Here is a 9227-nt window from a genome sequence, read left to right as displayed (position 1 = left end):
TAAAGTAGTGAGCTGGCAACAACCACTTCAACTCAGCAGCCACCAATGTGCTACACCCACCTGGGTGATGCATGTTTGCCATTTTGGCATTTTTCTTACTTTTTATGGAATAAAAAATGAAGGGGCAAAGGGGGCTGCACCTCATGGCTCCCCTGGCAACATTCCCAGGGGAGAGACAGCAGAATTCCCCAAATTTAGAAAACCTGTGCTTGGTGCATCAGCATCGATTCTGCACAGTGCACTGCGAAAGTGTGGCAGATTTACAGGTGTGTGTCAGGCTCACATAGCTTATGGTCTGCATTCATATAGTGCCTTTATCAAAAGCACTGTACAATTTATATGTCTCTGTATATGGCTTTAAAAACAACTGAGATAAAAAGTAATAATTTATTGTACCAACCCACCACAAATGAACATCGTGGCTAGCCTTTTCCATCTCCTTTTCAAACTGATAGACACTTAAATGGCAGAGACAAATAGTTGCAGCTATGTTCCATTTTAAACACCTGGCTTTCAAGTAAATCAATCAACCAATTAAATTCTATTAATTGACCAACTCTGGTGGCTGGTGAAGGGCCACTCCTTCACAGTCTCATTCACCCATTCACACACACTCGCACACCAACGGTGATTGGCTGCCATGCAAGGCACCAACCAGCTCGTCAGGAGCAATTGGATCAGCAACCAGCAACCCTCTGACTGTCTGCTCTTACGTCCTGAGTCAATGTTGATCCCAGCTCATGGTACCTCCATGCACGGAATGTAATTCACATCTGGGGTAAATATTTACAGACGGCGGGGCCAGAACGCAGTTTTCTCCCCGACAAAAGCCATCAGAGAAAATCACATGGTAAGATTCACCTACTTGTGTGAATTACAGCACATCAAATCTGTTTGAGTGGTCTTACTTGAATAAGGCAGCTTGTGGCTAATTCACACCCATCTCTCAAAGGGAAAATAGCGGTGGCCAAATTAGCATAGGCCATTTGCATATCAAAAGCCACCTTTCCTTTCATATCTATTCATTTGGGATGAATGCGGCTGGGCCTGAAGAAAACCTGCTGGAGGCTCCCGTCCGCACGCTGGGGCTAGGCTAGTTAAGATATCATCCACTGCAGTGAGAGGAGTCGCAATCCGGTACCACACCACCACATCACTGGATGTACAGTTATAAAACATTCCACTGTTTCAGTGCGGCATCGCTGTGATTAAACTTACAGCTCTGTCCGTATCAATTGAAACATCGCTGGATTTAAAGTTCTAACTGGGTCACTGTTTAAAAGGCCCATCAGGGGATAAGGTGGAAAGAGCAATCGCCTGGCAGTTGGAAGGTTGCTGGTTCGATCCCCTGCCTTGGGTGTCGAAGTGTCTTGAGCTAGCCACCGAAATCCCAATGCGCCGACTGGTACCTTGCATGCCAGCCAGTTGCAGTTGGTGTGTGAGTGTGAGCGTGAATGGGTGAGTGAAAGGAATCAACTGTAAAGCGTAATATAAGTGAAGTGCAGTCAGCATCCACAACGACAACAATAACATTGTGAGCATCCACACTAATGAACAATACATGTCTGTAAATAGCCTCTCAGTCATTTTGAACCTGAGCCCTATAAATTCAGATGGATTTTGACCGGTCCACACCGAGAACCATAAATATAACAATAACTATACATGTGTTGTTTTAAAAATAGTTCTAACTCAAGAGGCTGGCGGAGTCCACATCACAACTATAACAACGACAGTGACAAACAATATTTATTGGATCACTTTCAGAGCATTTTTTCCAGCTGAATGAATGATAAAACACTGACGGACAATCAAAATCCAACAGAATTTACAGGGAATCACATTTAAAAATGGCAGATAACATAGGGGAGAGGCTATTTACAGAACGTTATTGTTCAGTGTGAATGCTCACATTGTTATGTTATGTTGTAGTTATTGTTCTTGGTGTGGATGGGCCTTATTACATACGTAAGTGGAGAAAAGGTCTAACTGTCTAAATGGTGTCAATGTCAAAAGTTTTGAATATCCAAATGGAGGTGAAGGGGCTTACCTAAGTTCACCTGTATGTATGCATGTCTTTGTGAACTCAATGTGAAACTACATTTCCAGAGGAAACTGAAAATAAGACCAGCAGTAAGTCATGCATTGCATGACAAAATGTATATGACTCTTATATAATCCGTGAATAGTAACCATTTCCATTACCTTGTAATTGAAGCAGAAATTAAATCAAAAGGAGAAGTCTGTAATGACGCACATCATACAGTCCCACACCACAAGATTACACAGTGAGTGTATACAACATGTCTCTAAAGTGGCATAAACTAAATGTAACACTACTGCTTATTAATTAAAGCCCAGCCTATAGGTAAGGCAGCAGTTAACAATTTACACAAAGGACATCAAGCTTTTTTTATTTCCTGTTGTAAACATTCAGCATCCTGTACTTTTCACAAACACTGGCCTGGAAAGAATATCCATTACCAGGAGAAGTAGTGCAAAGATATTCTCTTTACTACCCTGATATTCATGACTATTCCCATAACAAACTCCACTCTGAGGCAAAGGAGATGATAAAGGTCAGCTTTACACCCTTCTTTATAAATCACCAGCATTTTAGGACCCTGGTCAGAACATAAAATATCTTTATTGCTATATCCCACAATGAAATCATATGGTTTTTAGTGTCCACACAGTAAAAAATCATGAAGCTTTTCCACTTGTATGCAGCTTTAAATCCTTCACCTCAAGAGGAGAAATGGCCTTTTGAAACACTTTATTTCCAAATTCTTAAATTCCATGTGTCAAACCTCACACTTACACAGTTACTCAGAAACACATAGATTGCAATAATCCAGAAAGCCCCCAAAGCCAAGTACAGACATTTTAAAATTATTATTTTATCTACACAAATATTGTATTCTTTCCTAGATGATTTAACTATGATAAGTATTCATCACTTCTTTGGTTGCTCAAGGCAACAGCAGCATTCTCTTAATTGGCTCTTTCTTACCATAGAGTTCATAATTCAATGAAGTTCTTCACAACAACTATGATATTAATTATGCATGCCTTTTTAATCAAATCCTAACACCCACAGTCCAAAACATCTCTGTGAGTGAAATAAAACAAATTGCAGTACTTTGAAGCACTTTAAGTCCCAAACAAGCTTGGCATAAAATATTTACCTCGGTAAAGAAAACATACAAAAGTAAAGTCATGAAAAGAATACAGTTGAGTGTTTTATTCTGATTATAATTATTCCCGTTGTTGGTTAATTAGCAAGCCAATTTTGACTGGCGAAGGGAAATTATTTCTAAATCATGACTTATTTGTTATGCTCACATTAAAAGCATAATGTGCCCAGCCAGATTTAGTCATCACAATGAGGGGCTAATTTTTCAGATTCTATAATCACTTAATAATTCTATAAAATAAATAAAAGTTTCCCAGGAATGTCAAAACCTTGATCTTCCCATTATATACAAACAAGAGCTGCAATATTTGTATAACTGCAGAGGTCAGGGAACAGGTGTCAGCATCGGGGGGAGGGGTGATGATTACCACCCCGGGGACCGAGGTGTCTGCTGCTTTAATCAGATGATAATGTTTGTTTAACACTCTCACCTGAACAACAGAGCTGTCACCTGTCAGGGACCCGTCCACCATCTACATTCACAAACAAACAAGCACTCATACAAAAACATGAAATAAATGAACTCAAACAAACAAGCACTCATGCAAAAAAATCGATAAACTCCAACAAACAAGCAGTCACACAAGAAATTTAATAAATAAACTCAAACAAACAAGCAGCGATACAAAATAACTCAAACAAGCACTCAAACAAAAGTCTCTCTCGCCTTGATGCAAATTTTCAACATACAGTCCATGGTGGAAAATAACAGGGGGGGCATTCCATGGCAACTCCAGGAGGTTGCACCACAGAACGTATTGGATTTTTCGATTTTCCTGTGTTGGTAAACAATTATGAGATATAAAATTCCTGAAAACTGAAAATTTCATTTTCCCAGTAAAGCCATTTACATTTTGCTGTGTATCACAATAAAATACATGTAACCTCATACATCTTTACATACCTGTAACACCCCTAAAAAGAAAGAAAGGAAGTGTTTTTTTACACTCAGAGTGGTCACTGTGTGGAATAGCTGGTCAGGTCATGTAGTGGATGCAGAAACTCCTGGGGGTTTTCCAGCCCAGGCTTGATATGGTGTTAGATACTATCTAGCTTTTTAGGTACAGTAAACTAAGAATTATGTACATTTTAGTGGCAGGAGAAGGCGAGCAGTGCATGGTGGAATTACCTTTTCTCATCATTATGTTATGTTATGTTAAGTCTGGCCACGGACCCAGTATAGTACCTTGAAGAACCCCCAGGGGTCCATGGACCCCCTCCTGAAAATCCAATGGGACTCACTAGGATAATTTACTCTAAAAACAGGTCCGGACCAGCATTTCCCAGCAGGTGTCAAACACCACCAGAGGGAAATAATTAAGGCCTAGGAAACTGTCCTGATTGGCTCAGCAAACAGGCACCTTTCTCTGTGAAGCAGCAGCATTCAAGTGCTCAGAGACATCATGCGTGAGTGGTGTGTCACCACCACCTCTCCACTCTCATTTTTTTATGTGTGTGTGTGTGTGTGTGTGTGTGCGCGTGTTTGCTCTTATGTGGTAAATGGACTGCATTTATATACCACTTTGTCCAGCAAGTAGGGCTATACAAAGTGCTTTACAATTAATGCCTCTCATTCGCCCTCACACACTCACACACACAACAGTGAAATGCTGCCATGCTAGGTACCGACCAGCTTGTTGGGAGCAATTAAGGGTTAGGTGTCTTGCTCAGGGACACTTGGACACCCAGGACGAGGGATCGAACAGGCAACACACTGGCTGCCAGATGAGCGCTCTTACCTCCTGAGCTAATGTCGCCCCTATATGGCCAAGATTGGGTTTAATCTGAGAGTCCCTGGAGCTTCCGGTCCTCCATGTGGCACGGGCATGGAAAGCCGATTGGAGCTCTGTGGGAATATTGCATGGATCAAAACGTTACGCGCAAGTAGCAACTATGGTTGCTTGGCAACTGCCAAAATGTTTAGGCCTGTGGCCTTTCCATGCACCCCCCATGACCCCACCCCAATAAGTGCCTGGTGGGCTACAGTGAACCCACTCAAAATCGGTTCCCACCTGTTCCCCACTCATTCATTTGCATTGCATTTGTGCATTCTGTTGATGCTTTTAGCCAGAGAGTCTTAGAAAAGTGCAGATGTACAGGCTATTAGCACAACAGAGGCTAATTCACAGCCCTTAGGCATAGTAAATAAAATATTTTGCAACATCGAGTCAGATGAAAGTTAATGGGTTTAAGAAGCAGATGGCTTCAAACCATCGTGGACAAAAAGAACTTCTGTGTCAGTTGTCATGTGCTCATGTTACAAAGAAGAACCTTTGACAGGATGTGCTTGGGTTTGTTCTTTGTAGAACTGCAGAATTACCTTGGAATGTAGTTTTCATGCATTGTATCTGTCTGCCACACATTTATAAATGTGTCTGCGAACACTTACCAGACAGGACTTAACAAGTGTTTAACAAGACAAATGTGCTTAATCTCATGTAATTTTCCATTTGCAAGATAGTTGAGATGAAAGACGATTAACCCTTTTAGGTATGAGGGTTCTAGAACACTGACTTAGAATAAAATGAAAAATGAAAACTACTCATCAAAGGGGTAAATGGAATCAGAAATTACATAATGCTACAAAGAGATCTAAGTTATGATGTCACTGCATAACAGGCTACTCTACAACAGGGCGACTCCAGGTAATCCAGACCACAGGTATTCGCTCCAACCATGCACTGCTCCACCTGATTTCATTAAGTATTTTAGCCTCCTTGGTTGAGGAAGTAAACTCATTTGTGAAATCTGGTGGTGTAGCGCATGGTTGGAGCAAATATCTGCGGACACTGTGGCCCAGGACCTGGAGTTGAGTCTTCCCTGCTCTAGAAGATGCTGGTTGCTAGTAACAAAATACACTGATGCCTCAGAATACAGTCATGTTTTCACAGAGACTGTCCTTTTTTGACTCGTTATGCATTAAATTAAACCTTGTTTGATTGAGAAGGCAGGTGTGGATCATTACTTCTGGTTTTCCCAGGGAGGGGAAACAATTCCATTGAACTGAAATAATAATCAACACATACATTTGGAAATAAAAATATAATTTGAACTGTATTATGTTTTTAAAGAAATGCAACAGTATATCAGTTTTATTTCAACAGTTATTAGAACATACATAAACAACAGACATTTGTTATTTACAATATGCAGTTAGGTATAGAATCTTGATGGATATTGTAGTCTTACCAACTGTAAGTACTGAAAGTTAAAATTCAATACCGTGACGGTATTAATAGCAAAGCTTTTATCCTCCATAGTGAAGCAAACAGTAAGAGGACAAACTTTACAATCGGGGTAGAAACATAAGCCCCTCTGATCATCTCTTTTAAAGAACAATTCATAATATGCATAATATTTCATAATGGTGCTTAGGAATAGATCATACCCTTTTCTGAAATGGGCTTCTATTATAAATCATGCAGCAAAAATGTGAACAGAACTGGCTGTTATTAATGTGAACACTGTTCGTACTGTTTTAGGTGGCAGTGTTTTCCACCTGCACTCTACATCGCATTCAGTGTGATGAAATATTAAGAACAAGAAGAGATTCAGCAACCCCTGCACTACTATAAATCATGTTTAAATCACCAACTACAAGCCATTGTTATCTCAGAGTCAAAACACGGAGCCGCCTACATCGCAAGCTTGTATACATGCTTTCACAGTTCCCCATAGTTACCGCACCATAGGCCAAGTAATGTTTTCAAATATATTGTATGCCTCATTGCCTCTGTGTAGAGGAAATATGGAATGGATTTTTTTCTGAACAGATCTCCATGAGTATTTTCAAACTGAAGAGCCCTTTGCCTAAAGGTGTGCAGGATTTTATAATTAAAGGGGCACTCTCACGCTTGTTTCAGTTGATATTATTTGAATGAAATGCTTAGGTTATGTGTGTAGGCCTTTCTCAAATCGTCGTCAGTGTAGCCATTTCATGAATACAGGGCAAAACTTATAAGGGCAAACACATGTTTTGGCTTGAATCACCAGCCTGTGTTTCCCAATAGGTAACAGGTGCTCAAACTCCACCCTTGAACGCAGAGACTGGTTTATGGATGGCCACCCATCCAAGCGATCACATGACACTCCCACAAAAATATGGTAACATTAGCATACAAATAACACAGAACCTAACTTGGCTACCCGGAGCGATATGACGGACAGCTCTGACTTCACCAAGTTAGAGGACAAGATTTTGAAGAAGAAACACAGCCTTACATTTTACATTGCGTCACAAGAGACAGACAGTGGATGACGAGGCAGCCGAAGCTAACAAAGAGCAGAGACGTGGGAACAGAAATTGGTGTCAGTGTGGGAACTGTGAACCCATGCCTAACATTACTTACCAATTACAGTACTTACTAACTTCTTCTGCAGCAATAGGAAGATTAATTGGAAGAAGTATCCACAACCAAGATTTTAACGCAGCTTTAATAGTTACGCGTCACTTAGTTGCTCTCCTGGACCCCTTGGTTGTGGACACTTCTTCCAATTAATCCTTCCATTGCTGCAGAAGAAGTTGGTAAGTACCGCAGGATGTAGCAAGGGTTTGAAGTTATTCGAACTCCGGGTTTGGTTGTCCATGTTCCTCCACTGTCAGTCTCTCTTGCTCACGCAATTCTTCCTCTGTAAATTCCGGTTCAAAACTGTAAGGTTGCATTCCGTCAAAATTATTTCTTTGAAAAGTCAGAGCTGTCCATCATATCGCACCCACTAGCCAAGGTAGGTTCTGTGATATTTGTATGCTAACATTACCATATTTTTCCTTCAAGTGCCATGTGATCGCCTGGATGGGTGGCCACCCATAAACCAGTCTGCAAGGGATGGAGATTGAACAGCATTACCTTCCAGGCAACACAAGCTGGAGATTCAAACCAAACCCAATGACATCACTGGACGTGTTTGACCTGAGAATTTTGCCCCATATTTAGGAAACGGCTACACTGACTGTCTACACACAGAATTTAAACATTTAATACAAATAATCTCAACTGAAACAAATGTGACAGTGCTCCTTTTACCTATCCACCTGTGCGCCACAATTAAAAGTTTTACAATCACACTGTATTAACCCTTTAAGGTGTCAGATCACAGATCTGTGATGTGACTAATTGTGATTAGAATGTTCAATGCTGATGTGAAAATCATTGCTGTTAAGTGTAAGCAATTGAGTTCAGCACTGAGGCCAAACTATTAAAAAATAAAAAAAATAAAAAAAAACTACTTCTCAAAGGTTTAACAACAATCACCCTTTGTGCCGAAGTATTTAGGAGTTCAAGCAAAGTACAGGGGAAAACGCTGGTTAATTATGAAATCATACCACCTCTTTATGTTGAAATTAGGAAACATGAGACATTTTAATCCAGTCGATTTCCCTGGTTTCTTTAATATTCTGTTTGAGTTTGACTTTAGATCTGTCAAGCCTCGTGTTATTAGTTGTGTGTATTTTGCCAAAGCTCATGTGGAGTCTAAAATTATTTTGCACTTTCCATGCCTTCCCTAATTAGAATTGCTAATGTTTGTGTATATATCCTGCGGTAAAAGACATATTGCCATCAGCTTCAGAACGGTAATTTAAGTGAATTTAAGCGGAGAACCATCCCGCAGAAAGCCGGAGCTATTTTTAGGCGCACGTGTTGAACTGGTGACCCGCTCATGTAGAAATGGAGGAGAAGTGGGGCGCAGCGAGACGAGCTTCCCAATTACAGCGGCGTAATCCTCTCCGTCTCTGCCCGTGGATCCAGCGGTAAAGGCGTCATGTTGTCATGCGCTCGCAAGCGGATTCCAGCCGCTTTGATCCCGCCGGTTCGTGGAATCTGACGCGCTGCTGGGGGAACCGCGAGCGAGGCTGGGCTGCGCGTGAGTACGTCAGTCTTCTGCAGCGCCGTCTTCAGCACTATTCCTCTAGGCTTCACAAGTTCCTTATTCTTACATGTGATCCTGAGCTGCACCCTGCAAATATGGCCCTGCAAACCAGAGTTGTACCCTGCAAATATGGCTGTCGTCGTGGTCAGGGGTGTTTGCACAC

This window comes from Conger conger, chromosome 6 (genome assembly GCF_963514075.1).
Source record: "Conger conger chromosome 6, fConCon1.1, whole genome shotgun sequence".
Taxonomy (NCBI): domain Eukaryota; kingdom Metazoa; phylum Chordata; class Actinopteri; order Anguilliformes; family Congridae; genus Conger; species Conger conger.
This window is presented reverse-complemented; position numbering follows the sequence as displayed.